The sequence below is a fragment of the Vanessa atalanta genome, chromosome 13, assembly GCF_905147765.1.
Source record: "Vanessa atalanta chromosome 13, ilVanAtal1.2, whole genome shotgun sequence".
In the NCBI taxonomy this organism is placed as follows: Eukaryota; Metazoa; Arthropoda; class Insecta; order Lepidoptera; family Nymphalidae; genus Vanessa; species Vanessa atalanta.
The window spans coordinates 1,616,522-1,634,899 of NC_061883.1; the positions used below are offsets into that span (position 1 = coordinate 1,616,522).

General features: G+C 33.3%; 1 protein-coding gene across 1 annotated transcript in view; it reads left to right on the top strand.

Annotated features, from left to right (window-relative positions):
• Positions 1-414: 414 nt before the first annotated feature.
• LOC125068055 (calmodulin-binding transcription activator 2) overlaps positions 415-18,378 on the top strand; it is a 127,269-nt gene continuing 109,305 nt past the window's right edge. Inside the window, exon 1 of the mRNA XM_047677041.1 lies at positions 415-453. The gene's annotated coding sequence lies outside the window, so the exon portion shown is untranslated. The remainder of the gene's footprint in view (positions 454-18,378) is intronic.

Sequence of the window (18,378 nt, forward strand, 5' to 3'; positions counted from 1 at the left end):
ATTGACGTAACCGCCTGAAGATATTTATTCTATTATTATACACATTCTTTAATTCTAAGAAGTGAGATTGCGCATTCGTTAGAACACGTTAATCTTAATCTTGCGTGTTCAAAGCCAGACAAGCTAGCAAAATATTGTGCTCAAATTGTTTTTATAATATATCAAAAGGACGCCTGCATAGGTCGGCTAAACTTATATCATTTTTGTATCGAACGTCTAAACAGCGTATTAGAATAAGCTCAACCTTTTTCTCTAAATGAGAGGAGGGTTATTGTTATTACCACTTAATACAAATATTTTACTTGTAATGATTTAGTAGGAGATTAAATATTTTTCTATTTTAATTTAATTATTTTCACAGATGGCGAGCCTATCAAACTCCCCGAAAATTTGGAAAGCCTGCCACGGGCAGAGCACTTCGCTGCGCAAAGGCATCGATGGAACACCAATGAGGTCAGTGATAGATTAAAACTTAACTAAAATGTATTCTATTGTTTTTGATAAGGAAACATTTTAGAAAATCACGGAAGGTTGATAATGGTTAATAGTTCTTTTTTGTGAATAACACATCGATTTTACATTTAATGAAAAGTCACTTTTATAATTTCTATTCAGAAACTTCAATGTGACTTATATATGTTATCGTCCACGATATATAGTCCATACTATTTCTGTGACATTCCTCAGTGTTGAAAACGAATATGACGTGTTAGTTTATGTAAATATGGACACACGTTTCATTATCATTAATTTTGCTAACGTCACAATTCACCGGTGCGGTGGCGGTATAAATCGCGGTCTAATTCATGCATTATGCAGAACCTCATGAGTGTCGTCCCATATCTCGGGGAGGCAATGTTTTACCCTACTTCACTGGTCCGAACCCAGCGACTATTACCGAATATAATTTATATATTATAGAGAAATTGCTCGAATCTCTGTTTAAAAGCTTGATGTTATAAAAAATATTTAGTTTAAAATTCTGCGGAATCAGTTTATCGTTCGAAATCGTCTGACGATGTTATTATTGTGTTGTATGAAATGTTTAATTGTAATTTCGTGATTTTAGATGAAGGACGTCTTAGACATTGATTTTATACTTGAAGTTGTTTTAAGTTTTAAACAAAAGCTTGAAGTATTAATTAAAAATAATTAAACTCAGAGTCTTACGTTGGTTCTTTGTTCAAAATCAAGAATTCTTGTACTCTTCACTAACATGTTTTTTTTTTCATTTTACAAAGTAAAGGACTTCGTTAGAAACTCTTTAGTCTGTGGTTCTATCGTTATGGTAGCAGGTCAGATTTACAAAGGTTAGGGAATATTATGTTTTAACAAGAACTTATCAGTTTTTTCAACACATTTTCAACGACGTCGGTCGGTTTTTAGAACAAAGTTCGTAATGTCCAAAGCCGTAATTAAAACTGTGGATCAACATGAAGTAGGTACTATTTTATATCAATAAGCTTATGATTCACACTAATTCGCGTGGATTAGTAAGTACTAAACATCACAGCTGCATTATCTTGTACCATTATGCTGCAAGCAATCTATAAGGATTTGAGGCTTAGTCTGAAATAGCCAAAGCAGCGCTCATTAAGCAGCGGTTCCTTGGTACCTAAGACCTTAACCCTAGAGACCTAGATTAATATGTTAGTTTATTCAGCTTGCTGATATAATAGCAGTCGCGATGAGATATGTTAATTAGGATCGAGATGTATCCCGAATTAGCTGTCGTTTTGGTAATCATGTACAATTGTACATTTTCCATGAAATTTAAGTTACACTTAAAATGTAAGGATTATTGTTATCTCTGCGCGACGTTTCTCCAAACACTCGTGAAAATTATCCTTGTTGTAATCAATTTTTTTTTATATATAATTTTTTAACTTCGTTACTAATTAATATTCACTGACTATTGTAAGTAGAATTTAATTTTCTCTTTAAATTAATTAATTCGACTAAAATGCAACGAACTTGCTTACGAAGACAAAATATTATTTTTGAATTTTCAAAGTCACAATATTTATTGAATATATGAACACGAAGTTCTTGAGTCTTAGTTCCCAAGTCTGGTATAGCGTTAACATTTTTATAGAGCAAATTTCTGAGGGCGGTGTTGACCAATTATCATCAGTACACTACTGCTATAAGGGACATAACATTTTAGTTCCCGAGGTTGTTGGTGCATTGGCGATGTAGTCAAGGGTTAATATTTCTTACGACCAATGTCTATAGACAGTGACTGTTTACCATCAGGTGGTCCATTTTTGAAAAAAGCCCATGTGCCTGTTATTGTTAAATTTTAAGTGTAGTCAAAAAGTGAGTAGAACACTCAGCCCTCAGCCAAACTAGCGAAAGACTCAGTAATGATTGTACCAATTTCTTCAAGACTCCACACAAATAGTAAAATTGCATTATATTCATTCGATTCGATTACTTTATTCAATGCACTTGGAATACTGTCAGGCCAGAATTTACGGTCGTATTTGCCAGTAACATTCTTTATTCACTTGGATTCTAGTTGACGTTGCTTTGATGTGGAAAACAAACATTTTGCAATATTGCCAGCTTCCTTGCGTTCGGATTCTGAGCGAAGTTCATTGTTAAGAAGATTTTTTATAGTTATGGCTTCTATTTTACTCTCTAATCCTAAGAAATGTTTTAATTTGGAAGAATCTCTGTCATTATTCTATTATTTATCATGATTATGTAATTCTGAGACTGAGGTCAAATGTTTTATTGTTTTGTGATTTTCTAGCAAGTTTTGTTTTAACAGTTTTGTTTGAAGACCAGTAATCATACACGACATCACAATGAACATATGTCTATAAAAAGGTTGAATATTTTACAATATAGCGGTCCCTATTATCACCCTTATTTTTATGACGTCCTACGCAATATAAATATTATAACGATCTTTCTTATACAATATGTCAAGATGATAATATATTAATTCTGCTTTGAAATAAATAATTAGAAATCTGAAAAGATTGAAATAAAACTCACTAAAAGGTCACGGGCAGACCACGAACACTGCAAAGTGCTCGAAACGTCGGGATGTTAAAATAATTAATATACGCGATTAAATCCGTTAAAAACTAGTTTTATTTCAATGTGTAATAATCGCGAAAATCTAAGACAACATTATCTGAAAAGATGATCAAAAAAGTAAAAAAAATGTTCATAAATTATGTTATTGTAGAAATTTTGGTTTCCATCATAATTTTTCACCCTTATTTTGAAAGTCATTGTCGGTTAAACGAGGTAGGCTAATGAAATGCGTCGGCTGACGGCCGTCGGCTGTAGATTAGGCCTTATGCGTAGCTATTATCTTAATGGCTCACGGAATACACCCAGTTTTGAACGGCTCCGTTTTATTATATGTATCAATTATTATTATTATTACAATTACGTAATAAAAAATAATTAAAATTTAAAATAGAATCACAGATGTTGCTATTTTATCGACGGTTAGGTTCTTTTTAGCATGTCAGGCTTGATTGATTATGGTGAATACTTCGATTGTCTTGGTGTTGTATTTAGCTTAACGATGCAGATTTTGCGATCATGGGTTCAAGCCTCGGGTTGGGCCATTGATAAATTGTTGGTTATTTCTTTCGAGAACTTTTCAGTAGTAGCCCGGAGTCTGAAAACTAGCTTTGCTCCCTTGACCTGGAAACCACGTTAAGGTCCTGCACCTCTACTCTTTGCGGTCGTGCCAAATCGAAGAGCGAGGGCATAAAAAGAGCAATTTGAGAAAAGCAAATTGGCACCTGATAAACTAAGTGTTTGGCCATAGACAATGGCGCTGTAAGATATATTAACCAATCTTATCAACAACATTGGGAACTAAGTAGTTTTATCCGTTGTGGCTGTAGTTACACTGGCTTACTTTTAATTTAAACTGGAGCACAATAATTCTATAGCCTATTCCAATGGAAGTAGGAAAAAAGATAAACAAATCTAAGATTTACGTTTTTCATGCGATTTGCTAATAACTCAGCTATATTGTGCACTACTAAAAGTTGATGATTAATATGTCTTTATTTATAATACTACCACTTAATCTTACTTCTAAAATTCCGATAACAGTTTCGTCGACGATCAAAACGCAATTTTTCGCAACAAATCCATAGTTTAATCAAGTTCTCGACCAATTATGTCACGTAAATTTGCTGTCAAATGTTGTTTATTTGACTTTTCTCCTCTTGTGTTTGAAATAGAGTATAAACATTGTTGTTTAGCGGTTAGAGTAAGTGGTAGTACTCACACAGAAAAGATTTCCTGAACTCTTAAGATAAAATGTATTACAAAAAAACCAGAAATAAACGTAATGCCCACCATTATATTTACCAAACCCCCGCCAATATTTCATAACTTAATATTCATAGCAAATGTATAAATAAAAATTAATACGTACTTTATTATCATGTGGAATACATATGTAAATATTTAATAATATCGTTCGGAGATTTTTGGCATCGGTTGCAGCGAGACAAAATTTTCTCCTGGATTTATTTTTGTATGTTAATGTTTATTTTGGTTACCCCAGGACGGTGCTTGGCTTATGATATATTTACATTATCTGTTGCTGTTGCGGAGCTAAGTAAATGAGATACATTTATTTGGATGATATATAACTTAAGCAAGGTTGGTATAAATTGTATGTACATAGCGATATTGTTTTATACAAATTTTTGAATACGAATTCTTTGCATTAAAATAAACAACTATTTATATTAATACTAGCGACCCGCCCCGGCTTGCCCCGCACGGGTGCAATGCTGATAATAAATACCTATACTACAGAATGACTTACAACGTCGACAGCTTTTTTGTCATTAGACAATACAAACCGCTATGTCTCTGCGTTTTAAATCGGTAATGTCATCGAAAATATTGATTTAAATTACATACTGTAAAGGGTCATATTGATCTATATTAAATCCACAATGTATTTAAGGTACTAAATTGGATAAGGATTAATGCCGTATTGCTTAAAAAGAGCGTCGAAAATAAGGGTTCAGCCAGCGTTGGCAAGCGCAAACAATGTGTTTATTTACTACATATAAGCATATATAGGGACAGACAGCGGTAAGCGACTTTGTTTTGTACTATGTAATGATGAATAAATTATGTATATTCAAAATAACATTGATCTTGTTGATAGAATCAGTGGTAATCATTGTATGAACTCGAGAAGTAAGGATAAGCTTATAACCCCAAGTAGCCTTTTAAAGTCACGGCAGCTGCATATTTTTACTTTAGAGATGTTATATGTAATCACATCAAAAACATAAATGTAAAAATGAGAGCCAAGTTAAATATTATGATATATACCTTGGTTGTTGGTTGTCTTCAACGACAAAAGAAGTGAGATTTAAATTTGTGCCAAGTTAAATAGTCCTTTCTGAAATTTATTTATAACTACATAAAATATCATTTCTTCTTATAACTTGGGGTAATATATTGTTGCCTAAGGTCTGACTTGGCTAGTTCTCATATACAAATTATATTATAGCCTTCGTAAGTTCTAAGCCTGTTACAAATGAATTATAAACACAAATTAAGCACGCAAATATTCAATGGTACTTGTCTGGATATGAACACCAAATTTCAACTTTCTAGGTCACCTGGAAGTAGGTTATAGTTTTGATCTATAGGTCAGTCAGTGATAAAAATGTCGATTTTTAGACGTTAATATCTAAATAACCATTTGAGATGCGTTTATGAAATTTGGAACACATATGTATCTCGCGAGTCTCAATATATGAGCCAAATTTGACACATTTATGTCAAATAGTTTTTGAGTTATGAGGAGGTCAAAAGTGGCTCCAAATGGTTCGTGTAATATTACACACGGTGCTGTACACCAGTTCTGTTACTAGAACTTGGCTGACACGCTACCGCGTGTCTAGAAAGCGGTAATAATAATCAGTGTGACTTTTGATTATAAAACAAAAGGCAGAGAAACAATAATGAATAATAGTCAAAGTAACAGATAGACGGATAGAGAGTCGGACACTTTCGCATAACATTAATAAAGATTAAAAATGTTAACTATTAAAACTTAAAAATATTTACTAAATAATTTGCATTGTTTAGAATTACTAGGTACGCTAGCTGTTATCGGGAATTGATGAGAGATTACAAGGGGATTGGTCAAGCTTCAAAAACACCTATTAAGTATTATCTATTGTCTCTCTATGTGTGTGTATGTATCATTAAATGTGTGTGTACTTTTTTATATAAGTTAAGTCTATAGTTGTACGATATATCTCAGTTCTATATCGGGTATTGCAGCAATATATTAAATTTATATTATAAAGTGAGTCTTCCGATAAAAAACATCCCCTGCGTTTAATACTTCCATAAATATTTTCATGACGACCGATGGTCTTTTATACAGACACGATTATTTCATATAAAAATAATTTTAAGCTCGACGTCAATTTAATGAGCGAAAGATATAAAGCACACACATTGTATTATAGCGATTTAATTGTTGAAAACGTAGTAAACGTTAGTGATTAAAACAACAATAGTTGTATTGTTGTGTTGGTCATAGTTATATAGTATGTGGACTAGTACTTTTTCTAGCTTTGGTGTGAGGACTTGCACAACTGATGATAAGCAGTCACCCCTGTCCATAGACACTGGTGTCGTAAGAAATTTTAACCATTCCGTACATCACCAACGCGTCACCAAACTTGAGATCTGAGATGATAAGTCCCCTGTGTTTGCAGTTACACTAGAAATGGACCACCTGATGGTAAGCGGACACTACCACATATAGATATTGGACATAAGAAATATTAACTGTTCTTTACCAATATTCCATCAACCATGGAAGCCATGATGTTATGTCCCTTGTGTCTCTTGTTGCACTGGCTCATTCCAACTGGAATACAACAATACTTAGTATTGCTACTTTGCGGTAAAATATATTATGATGGTTGGAGTGGGTGGTACATAAGGAGACGGGTTTGCACAAAACCTTACCACCAAGTAAATGTCTAAATACAAGCATTTTCAAGCACAAGAAAACTCATAGATATCAAATTTATTTACATAAGAATTATTAACATTAAGTCCTTAAATAAATATATATCTTGACCGCGTGGAATGGCGGCAAGAACGCTAGCAGCATTTCCCCGTTAAATCTCAATTCCGATCCTCTGGGCAAAAAACGAACCAGCCCTCCTGGCTATAAGGCGAGGTGTTATACTTTTAATGTTATACTTATTTTACAGATTTATTATCACATTTGACAGCAAATTGATAGAAATATAGGTATAATTATAATGGTATCTATTTATTAAAGTATTCTGATTTTGCTTCATGGGACTAGCATGCCTTTTGTAAATAGTTCTCTTATGTTAATTATCTATTTTATCTATTAAATAGAAATAAAACGTGATACCGATTTTGATAATTTAATAGTTATTACTTGAAATCCCTATATAACAAACTTACGATTCGATAGTAACTAGTTATAGTTCTAAACTTTTCCTTGGCAGGGTTTCAACGTTCGTGGCTAATAAATGTAATCCTACCGTGAAACAAATGAGATTTATTCGGATTTACTTCCATTTTTAAAATTAATAGACAATAAATCTTTGTCTATTACTTGTTATTATTTTGACGAGTACGTCGAAAAACTCATGAACACTTCACATTGTACGTACCGAAAGAAATATATTTATGAAAATTTGTGTCTATTTATAATTGGTTCATTTGGTAAGAAGTTAGTTTGAATGCAAAGTTAGGTGCAATGTAAAATAAATCTGAACTGAAAGGATGACCAGTCAGCTTAACTTATCTGAGTTTAGGTAATGCTGATTGGTCGATGGCAGTCCACGACGCATGAGGCGACCAATGAGATTTAAGTACGTTTCAGATTAGTAAAATAAAATATATATAATACAGTTTTTTTTTAATTTCATAAAAAAAGGTTTTATGTTATTTATCGGATAGTCGCTTTTTTCTTGATTGAATCATCATAGACGTAACGGACTAGCGACTAGTCGATTGTGATGGTCACGTGTGACGTGTAGAGCCTCGCTATTACGTGTGCCATCTAGTATACGCTGAACGTTGCGCAAACACACAGATGACAAATAATTATAATCACTAAATATTGTAATTTTGATTTCACTGACACTATTTTTTTAGGTATAAGATCAGAGTCAAAACTTTGCCAACTGTGACTTTCAAGTTCTTTTTCATTTAGTGTATTTTAGTTCACTAACGATTCCAACCGGAACAAAGCAATATGAGTTCTTGTTTTGGCGCCAAAAAGTGAAAATTAAGTAAAACTTAAAATATCCAAGTAGACTCGGTTGACAGATATGAAAATCATAAGTGTTCCGTATTTGACTACGGAACCCTAAATGAAAAACATTTTTCACGTAATGCGGTTAGCTGGTACGACACGGCAAACACATTAGCCTTATTAAGCTGCTGAAGATGTCCGCTATTATACTAATGTAGACTCGTGGTCATGTGAGCTACGAACCGTGTACAAATATGTCTAAGCCCTATTTTGATACATAAAGATAAACTGAGCTACTTTTTCTCCATCTCTATTTTTAAAAAGATGTACAAGTATGTATATGTGTGATTGTGTGTGTGTGTCTCTGTATTTGTGTGAGTTTTCTGTCATTTTGTATATCTCGTGAACAATATTCATGGTATTGACATCATATATCATCGTCATACTTTCATCCTTAAATTTAATATGTACCTATAATAACGAACAGCTATTATTATTTTTAAATATTATAAATGTTGTCATAGTGTGGGAAATTATAAATTCGAGAGTGTAAGCTTTCTAAATCGATATGATATATTTTGTTGTAATGAATACAAGGTTATATTATTTTATATAAATAAATGGATATTTATGTTATATGTGGTATTATAATTTTTAATTTTACTTTCATTTTAAATCCTGATGCCGGCGCACAAAACAGTTCCGTAAAATCCAACCTTTGTGTGAATTTCTATAAAAGCATATTTAAATAAAATATCCCAACTGAACCTTGGATCAACGAACAAATAGTCCTAATTAAATAATAATGATTGTATCAAAATCTCCGAAGCAATACAGAATTAAACCACCCTAATATAATTTATACTTAACCTACGATCTCCAAGTAGAATGTTTAAATCAAAACCGAGTCAACTAGTTCCGAGCGATGCTTTATAAATCCAGTTACTACACTAAAGCAGAGATTTAAATGATATTTATTTTAATAACCTCAGATTCAAAACTTGCAATTGCATTTTACTTAGAAAATTCACCTCGTTATTTACTGGGTGAGATTTTTCTCCTATCCCCCTCCCATTTCCACCCGTTTTACACCTTCCGTTCGCACTGGGACGTTTCGGTTACGTATGCAAACGATTCAGAGTGAAATATGAATGAAAAACTCGCGAAGAGCGATTCGAGAGAATTTATTTGTTGGTTTATTGTGCAATATTTGGAACTTCGATGGTCCATTTGATCTTAGTTAGTTTTTTGTATTTATTTTTAATTCAAATTGGGTAGGCAGACTGACGAACGGGTCAGCTGATGATGTGAGCTCACCATCGCCCATAGACATGAATACTGTAAGAAATATTTACAATCTCTTGCACGGTCAATGTGCGAACAACCTTGCGAATTTAGACGCTATGTGCCTTGTCCTTGTTGTTGTTGTTGTTGTATTTATTTGGCTCTCCCCAAATATTCCCCTTCAACGCGGAAAATAACTATACTAAGTAATGCGGTTTGATGGTAGAACAATTTAATGATTTTAAAAAAGGCCTGTAACAAAATCCAATTATTTGTGTATTTAATTACATATTACGGTTTGCTTGAGAATCGTTAGACCTTTCTGTCAGCTGGTTTTATAAGAGTTGGAAATGATCATCCTATGTACAACATGGCGTAACATAACTCTGGGGATATGCGTCGGTAACAGATCATGTCTGTATCTACATGTCCAATGGCGACATTGAGTACGACAAAGTGCTAATTCAATGTGATCTCTGAAGCACTTGGAAGACATAATATCATCGAAATGCCTTTTCAATTTAAAAAAAAGTTTGACATATTCTACAAGTTAAAAAATAGAGGAACAAGTATAGCACTTTAACTGTATAATTTAGTTGTATGTGTAGAACGTAGGTATATATTAACAGCAAAATTGGTCTAGCAGTAAGCTAAAACGCCTGCAGATGATCAGGTTTAAACTTCTGGTTAAACCAATATAAGCTTTTGACCTTCATCGCTGCTGGCCAGCGATGAAGGTCTTACAGAACGAACACGGTGAGTACCATGTTCATTCTGCGGATCCAAAATTCTTAATGCATTTGAAAGTGTTTTAATCTCTCTTATCTCATCTTATATATTAATAGTGTAAGCCGATATTTGTCCCAGTGTTTATAAGCCGATAGATGCTCATAAAAAATGGGTTATGATCTCATTTTGAAGAGCTCCAGTCATATATGTGCAGAAAAATAAAGAGAATTCTTGATTGCAATTAACTAAATTGTTACAATTTAACAAAGAATTAATTTTAGAGAGTGGAAAATGGTACTGGCCGGTTAGAGAGCGGTACTACGGCTGTATAAGAAAAAAATTAAAAACTTAAATAAAATTCAAGTAAGTTGCTATCGACCAACTCCTAACTAAAAATTATTCAAAAAAGGGTTTCACATTTTGGCGCCAACGGTAGATCAGTGACTTGTACAATGAGTGAGTTTACAATGAAATGAATTCAAAGCCAAACCAGTCATAAGTTTCGAAATTCCTAAAAAACCTGTTGAAGAAACGCGAAGATTCGCGGGTGACACAGTACTTGAAATTACAAGCAAAATTTTCCAAAATTGGTGGGGTATTAACGAGGTAACTTAAATTGTACGTATTTTACATCAGATGGATTAGCCAGATTACGTATTTAAAAAAAACAGCACAACATTGAATTCATTAAAAGTCTACTAGTTTATATTCATTAGTCCCTGATAAATTATTTCAAACAGTCTGAAAACTTTGTCTTCAATAGTATTATCGAGATAAAAAAGTTTTGTAACAAGATCTATACTTACTTAAATGTGATCCCGTTTAAATTCAGAAGGCAATAGTGAAAAAAAGGTTGACATTATTGACTACAAGCGAACTTCTTAGAAGCTAAAGTTATGGGAACTTCGCGGGATCGTATAAAGCGACATTTGAATATTTTATCATTGTACTTGGGACTGTTCAAACATGATTCGATGTATAATTAACTATGGCTGTGTGCTGCGATATCTCAGGAGTATAATTAGGGTTTTATTTTTGAGATGTCATATTGGAGAGTTTGTACATTAAATAACCACCAAGCCATCTATTAAATCTCTACCCACTCATATTTAATACTCTTCGATCGTTGTATTGTTATCTTGTACAATAATTATTATAAAATGTAAATAATCTCTAAGATAAATCTATAATGCAATATATTTTGTAATTTGGAACCCAATTTTTTTGTGATAAATTTGCCTAAGATATATATCGTAAATTAATATATAATATTAACAAAAAACAGTATTCAAGATACCGTTAATTCCATTTCATAGGTTCATGTTCAACTTACCTACAACTAGACGTTAGTATGTACTTCTGTGTTTTGGGTTTTAAGGGTGAGTGAGTCAGTGTAATTACAGAAGCAAAGAGCATCACATTTTACATACATCCGATTGTTAAAGATAGGTAGCGATTGATAGTATAAGAACTGGTTTTTACATCTTCTTTTCTAAATTTAAAACATTTAGAGATTTAGAAATTCTTTATGCAAATTTTTGGTATAAATATATATTTATGACAGCGTCCGATGAACATCTCATGCACGAATGATTTCAAAAAAGGAAACTTACCTTTTTTAACGCCAGTATGTCCAGGACAATCATGTGACTTTTTAAATGGCTCATTCGTATTCCCTTAATGTCCATTCCGGTTTAAAATAAATCGTACCGGACAGAACATTTCTAAATGTTATTAATTGTGACGATTTACTTCCATATGTCAGTGACCAACTTTGTTTTAACTGTTTAGATGTTAAATTAGGGACCCTTGATACATTGCGTGCTGCGAATCAATTAATCGTATTTCAGAGTGCGCCGAAACAAATCCGCCATGTTTCCGTATATTAATGGTCGCTGTCACGCTAACCGGTTACAGCCGGATGGATGTGCGATGTCACCGGCTACAACCGGACTGGTTAAGGTTACGATTTCTTTTATCCTACAGTGTTTTTCTGATACAGACTAAAGAAGGAAAACTGAATCGCGTTACCGTTGGTTTTACGAATGACTTTAAAAGGATGTTAACGTTAAATTTTCCTTGTCTTGCGACGTCTCGTCGATCCTAGCGCGTACTCACTGGACTCGGCTGTTTGAGTACTCGCTCCCCAACCGGTTACACTGTCCAGGCGAGTACTGTCAGCAGTACAAAATAAGAACAATATGATTAAAATAGCATATATGTGTGATTTAAATAATATACAACAATACATTTACAAAATTAATTATCCAATTACATCAAAAGTAATTAGAATCAAAGTAAAGTAAATGAGCCAAAAATGATGATAAATTTCCGAGAAAAGTGGAAAAATAAAAACTCAGGACTTTCAATGGATATTTTCTGGAAAGGATCTCGAAAACAATTAATGTGGCATAAGAAAGACTGACACTTTCTTCGCTTATTGTTTTTTTTTTTTATGAAATCTCTGTTCTGTACCGGTTTGTCGTTGTGGTATTGCGCTGGGATGGTCAGAGACCGTTGGGACTAGCGCTATTTGATTCGATTTGACTCTATCCGGTTTCAATAATAGGAAAACCGGTCAGCGTCGGATTGAAACAAATGGATTCTGTACCTTCGAGCTTCTGTTCAAACAGAACTATTTGTATAGATATTGTTGGGTTGCTGCCAATTCTTGTGAAAAATCAAACGATGGATCACTTTAATTTGTGTTTCGAAATTTGCAATTTGAGAGCGGAGGTTATTATGGGAAGTGATTCCAGCACTTTACCTTCGATGTCGAATTTTAGAAAAGTTTGATAAATTAAAATTTTAAAGTGCTCGCTTTGAAAAATTGTTTTGTTTTAAGTTTAAAATAATATCTTTTATAAAAATATTACTTATTTTCCTGTAATGTCTATTTTGTCCATTGAATCATTTTGGTAATCTGTTCATGTGTCGAATCTCTTTCGAAGAGTTTTTACTTGGCGGTAGGGCTTTGTGCAAGTTCGAGTGAGGCGCTAACCACTCATCAAATATTATAGCAGTACTTTGTATTGTTGTGTTCCGGTTTGAAGGGCGAGTGAGCCAGTGTATTTGCGCATTGGCGATATAAGGAATGGTTAAAATGTCTGACGACGCCAATGTCAATCGAAGCGCATTTGCTTACCTATTCCATAAAATAAAATATTAAAAACGAAGTGGTATTCAAACTATGCTTCACCAGTTTTTAAGTATCAGTTGCTTAACTCTATTTTAGTTATTTAGTTATGTACCTTTAGGTAGACAGTATCAATCCTTTCAATGAATTTTATATTTTATTCAAATAGGCTGGTCCTTGGATCACCTTTGGAATAGTAATTTTAGAAGTTTGCCTCAAGTAAGATCGAAAACAACCGACAGGAAGGAAACAATGAAAAATAATACTTACAGTATTGACGTACCCTCTCCAAGCTTTGAGAGAGAGAGGAAAAACGTTATTAGTAATGTCTACGAGACAAGAAAACTATTTAGAAAAGGGCTTACCACAGACGATAGTTAAAATTAGTTAATTAAATAAGTAGTCTAAGTATTCTAACAAAATAATGGCAGAAAAGACTCGGGTTCAGGGTTATCAATCTATCAGTCAGACGATGTCGTTAGAACAGCTGGAAAATTGCGGATGTGAAGAGTGTATGGCCATAACGTAGCTCATGACTAGCAGTAGGTGTGTACAGATTTTATATTGACACTGGCAACACACACAAAAGTTTGTACAGCTAAGACAACAGAGGTACTATTTTGTACAAAGTTACTTAGTATCTCTCTCAAATATTGAAAACTGTCTAACGGTTATATACTATTTTAATGGGCGTATCCTTTAGACGTTATAATTAATATTAAAGCCACATCCCATATCACTTTCTGACATTTCACGATAGTATTCTGCGGTGAGTTGAGTTTCGAATTTGTTGTTACAAAATAGTTTATCAGATATCGATTAGTGTATACATAGTATGATGAAAAGCACGACTGACACTGAAGCTAAAATTGAGCATGTTTGCATACACACGACCTTGACATGTCAAAACACGCAGCTTCACTGTAGCTAATGTTTGTCACGAGATAAAGACACGCGAGATGCATTCTGTTGCTTTTTATTCACAGCCCCTAAAAGACGAAAAGAAAAATATTCTCTTTCTATTGCAAGCGCAGAACAGACAGTAGAAATGGTATGTTGGCTGTTTGAAGTTTGCATTGTATCTTAGACGTCAAAATGTGAATTGTTTACGTTTTGTGTATGTTTATATTATACACTCTCAATGTTTACATATTTTTATATTACTGGAGTTTTCATCGTGATCATAATTTTTTATTGCTGACGGTCAGCTCTGAACCTCATCACATACAATTTTGTTGAATCCTCAAAGGCAAAATACTGTGTTAAAAACGAGTATTAAACGAATTCATCAAATATCTTTCATCTTTTATACGACAGAAATACGGAATTAAAGATTATTGTTGTTTAATTAATTCACATTCACCACAATACATTACAAGCAATAATATTTATTTCAATGAAAGGTAAGAGTAGTGGTAGAGGTAAAATAATTAGTAGTGCAAGAATAAAAGAAGTAGTCGGAAACGGTGTCAGGTAAGGAAGTTTTTCAACGTCAAATATTTTTTCGCTATGACAGCATAAACTAAGATCGATTAAGAGTTTGCGAGCAACCTAATCCACAAAACACGACCTCCCTGAAAGCGACGCTCCAAAAAAACATACTGTTTTTTATTGTATACGGCTCATTAGACGCGCTAGCTCCGAAACTTTTTTGTCAAAAGACACATCTAGATACGGGAAATTGGACCTTAATATTGAATTGCTAGAATCCTTATTCGATTACCCCGAACAACCTCAGACCCGGGAATTGGGGCACATTTTTGTTTAGGTCAGTGTTTCTTTGTTGGACATTTTGCTCGGCCAAGTATCTGGCTGTAAATTGAATGTCGACTGAACGTAAATTATAAACACATTTTGTGTTTGTTGATGCGTATCGAAATAGGTGTTAATTGATTTAATTATACTTCTAGGACTTCAAGAAGTTATTCTTGTTGATGCTTCGAGGATTTCAAGTAAATATAATTTCAAAATAATAGCCAATGATTGCATACACAATGACTCTCAAGTACTGTACTAAACGAAGCGCCGAAGCATTTCTTATGAATGAAGCTACGGCTTTCATTAAGCCAATAAGAGTACAATAAGATTCCATGTTATACGATTCTATTGTATGATTAAAATCTTAAGATTAATATGAATGAATTCATATACCTATACGTGTTCGAAATTTAAAATTAAAAGTTCAGTAAGAAGTAATTCCAAAATTAAATTTTAGCAATATTGAATGGTTACATTATTTACTTCGTTACCTATCAACTTGATGGTAATTTAGTAATTCAGTAAGTAGGTAAGTCCTATATCATTTTACACTGACAGATCAGAAAATGTCTGTCCTTGACAGTGACAATGAACTAGAACTAATGTTGGAGACTTAATGTATGACGTCACACGCTCCTTTAATAAGATCAGCTTAACCTTTACACTGGAAGACGGTAATCTGTACAATTGTATTAATATTTTAACAATTTTTTAACGTAATATGTTATTTTACTTTTGGAGCATTCGTGTTTTCTCCCTGATATACTGGAGTTAAAGAACTAATTCTAAGTGTTAAATTGTTGTTATAAAATATTTTTTTGCCATCATCCGCCATGTTGGATTTATTTGATATAGACCGGTGACGCCCTGCGCTAAAGAGCCCGAAAATGTTATATTTTGCGAATAATCTATTAAGCTATTTCACGATGCAATTGAATCTGAAAAGTTTAATTCTGAAACGTTATATGGAAATATTGAACTCAAATTCAACCTTAGTAATTTACTTTCAACTCGCCTAAAGAAGTTTCACTTCGAATAATGGAACTGACGAGATGATAAATAATGTTTTAATAATTGTGAGCCTGAAACATCTCAAGTTAACCGATAATAGATTCGATGTTTTAATAATTGTGAGTCTGAAACATCTCAAGTTAACTGTTTCAAAGGATCGTTTAATAATTCAGTAGAATTTTTTTTTTAAACTCATTCATTCAACTTAAAAAATAATTCTGCTTAAATATAAGTTATAGGTATTAACTTGTATAGTGACAACTGTAATTGTCCCCCTGCTGTTATTAGGTCTATTCTGCATTTAAGGAGAGGCCTGGAGCAAATTCCACTACACTGTTTCCAAGCGGGTTGGGGGATACACATGTGACAGAGTTTCATTTAAATTAGACCGCCGAACACGAGATGAATTATAAACACATTAAGCATATGGCAAATCAGTTGTACTTGTATCTAAGCTCAGAAAAATATATAATTAAATTTTCACAATATAGTCATGATAGTTAGTAGTAGATAGTAATTTAAACACCTTTTTAATTTTCTTTTTTCCTCCTTTTTAACAAAATTTCTTCATTGATTTGTCTTTTTACTTGGTGTTTATTCGAGGTTATCATGTTGGCTACAACGGAATTTCATCGCATGTTACATGTGCATGTTTAATCGAGATTTGGTCAGACATGTGATTGCGTTTCTTGGTTTGTGGTTACAGTGAAGATCTTATCTAACACATCTGCTATCTAATTTTTGTATTATATACAGACGAATTGAGAATCAGCTAATTTCTAAAGTCGATTTAAATTATACAATATCTGATTCAATGGTTTTTTTTTTTTATGGCATTGGTTGGCGGACAAGCATATGGGCCACCTGATGGTAAGTGGTCACCACCGCCCATAGACAAAGGCGCCGTAAGAAATATTAACCATTCCTTACATCACCTATGCGCCACCAACCTTGGGACCTAAGATGTAATGTCCCTTGTGCCTGTGATTACACTGGCTCACTCACCCTTCCAACCGGAACACAACAATACAGAGTACTGTTATTTGGCGGTAGAATATCTGATGAGTGGGTGGTACCTACCCAGACGGGCTCGCACAAAGCCCTACCACCAAGTAAATTTTAAGGTTATTATCTTTTTGTAAACATTTTGGGGTGTTTTGACCGTATTAGAAAAGTGCAAAGTGTGTGCATAAATACAGGTGCTTTCTCATAATCTGACGGAACGGAAAATCCGACAAGACCAAAAATAGATCTGATGTAGGACTAACGGCTTTACGTGCTTTCCGAGGCACGAGATTATAATCACTGCCAATTGGAAAACCCAATGAATTTTTCATTGCTTTGTTCAACTCTCCGAGGCGGAGGTTTGAACTAAGGACCTTGGAATCTGCGACCTTGTAGCTAGTCACCAAAACCAGCGAGGCAGTATATGCAGTGATAATTATGAGCAGAATTACATGTACCAAATGATTAAAATGTCAGAAAAAAAAACAATGTAATCTATAAAACAAATAAAAATCACCGATACACGACATAAACAATGAATTTCTCATCAAAGGTCATTTCCAAAGTATTTAAATTCAAATTATTCAAAACGCATTTTATACATTTACAATTTCGTTTGTAAAAAAATCAACATAAGCCTCTAATGGCCATTATTCCCCCAAATTGCATAATAAAGTAAGTTTTAAAATGTGATTTTTAGGACTTTCATGTTTCTAAAGCCCTAACTTTGCGACTTCATTAGTTTTTTGCCATACTTAACACGAAACACGCTAACTTTCGTAATGACTTTGTTCTGAAGATAAAAGTCATAACTAAAAAGATAGTAGAGACAAGCTCCGCTCGCGACTTCGTCCACATTCACGTTTTTAGAGGGAAGCATTTTTATAGTCTTTAGAAAATTAAATGTTTATTATTCGATATACTTCAAACACTTTAGTGGATCAAATCCATGCATTTACTTTACAGTGAGTTTAAATTTTTGTTTGAATTCGTTTCATACTAAGCGAATAAACCCTCGAAACGTTAGGCATCAAGGATATGATCATGGTAAACACTACAATTATATACAAATACGAAACCGTATTAAATTTTAGAAAACGTTATAACTATACACCGTTGGTTCAACTAAATAAAACAAAATCATAGTCTTCAAATAAGATCTGTATTCATAAAAGATCAA